The sequence below is a fragment of the Calidris pugnax genome, unplaced genomic scaffold, assembly GCF_001431845.1.
Source record: "Calidris pugnax isolate Ruff unplaced genomic scaffold, ASM143184v1 scaffold30, whole genome shotgun sequence".
Classification (NCBI taxonomy): Eukaryota; Metazoa; Chordata; class Aves; order Charadriiformes; family Scolopacidae; genus Calidris; species Calidris pugnax.
The window spans coordinates 1-1,853 of NW_015090776.1; positions in this window are offsets into that span (position 1 = coordinate 1).

A 1,853-nucleotide genomic window follows, 5' to 3' on the forward strand; every position below is an offset into this window, starting at 1 on the left:
TGGAGAAAGAGCTCTCCTTCCCACACTCACTGGTTCCTCATTCATCTGGGCCACTAACGAGAGGCCAAGGGGAAGTGGAACAAAATACTGAAGAAATAAATGCATGCTCCAACATCCAAATCCCCTTTGACCACATCGGGCTCCCTACTTTATTTGCTTTGCTGGCGTTGCTGATTGCTTTTATCAGATAGAAAGCTGCAAAAATAGCAAGTTCTGGACAACAACATCAGGGAACAAAGCTTAAAATTCTCTCCCTGCAAACACCTGAAACCTACTTCCAAGCCAATCATGCATCAATGCATCACATCACTGGGAAGTGGCAAACAGCCTGAGTTTTGAGGACTGGCTACTCACAGAAGGGTTACAGCCCACAGGCTTTTGCAGGCTCAGCCCTTTCTGCTGCTGCAGTTTCCCTTCATAGACAGACCCTCACGCAAGTTTAAGAGCAGCCTTATGGCTACTCTGAGTATGAAGGGAACACAGAGAGATAGGAAATGAGGCTAGTGACAAGCATCTCACCTCTCTATAGCTCACAGGACCCATCTAAAGCAAGGAGAAGTGAAAATAGCTATCCTTCAAATGCCATTTTAATGTTCTGTGTAACACCTGGGTTCACAAGGCAGCCAAAAACTGAACAGGCTGTGGAGAATTAACCACTTAACCAGCAACAAAAACAGTCTCTTTCCACCGATGACCATCACCTGCACCATTGGCCTAGATGGGTAGGTTACTGTGGAAGCTGTTGCTGCTGATTGCAGAGTTGATAATCAAATTTGACTGCATTAGCCTGCCAGCCTGGCCACTTCTTCCAGGTTACACCTAAGTCAGGACCGATGTAATGCATCTAAGGCATCTAAGTAAAACACCTGGCACACAGAAAACAAGCAGCATGACAAACTGAGAGAATTGAGCTTTTTGTGTGACTTTTTGGATGTTGCTAACTGATATGAATGGAAAATTTAATCAAAATGATTAATTCAACATCAAAACTTTAATCATAGAATTATTTAGGTTGGAAAAGATCCTTGGGATCATGGAATCCAACCATCTACCCTACTCTACAAAGTTCTTCCCTACAATGTATCCCCCAACACCACATCTAAACAACTCTTAAACTCATCCAAAGATGGTGACTCAACCACCTCCCTAGGCAGCCTATTCCAGTGTCTGACCACTCTTTCTGTGAGGATTTCTCTTCCTAATGTCCAGTCTAAACCTATCCTGTTGCAGCTTAAATCCATTCCCTCTTGTTCTATCGCTAATTGCTTGGGAGAAGGGACCATCACCAACCTCTCTACAATGTCCTTTCAAGTAGTTGTAGAGAGTGATGAGGTCACCCCTCAGCCTCCTCCTCCGCAAACTAAACAGTTCCAGCTCCCATAAGATTTATTTTAAACACTGCCTAAGTGAAGTCCCAGTTGGTAGAACAGGACCGTTTCTCTCACAAAACAACAGGGCAGCTAAGAACAGAGAGGCAGAATTTCCCATATAGTTTTCACTTTTCAGGGTTATGCTTATTCAATTTTGTCTGTAAAATGTTGTAACTGATGCCAAAATCAAGGCCAGGCTGGACGGGGCTTTGAGCAACCTGGTCTGGTGGGAGGTGTCCCTGCCCAGGTGAGGAGGGTTGGAACCTGATGATCTTTAAGGTCCCTTCCAACCCAAACCATTCTGTGATTCTAAATACGCAAGCAGACAAAGAAACTCTTAAGAAACAAAACTAAACGCAGGTTTAGGAAAGCTGCTGGCAGACAACCTGACACAGAGACACAGGCAGACAGGACAGAGGGGCTCGTCTGGAGAGGGACCCCGCAATGCAGTGTGGCGTCTCTGCATTGCATTTTCCTGGTGGG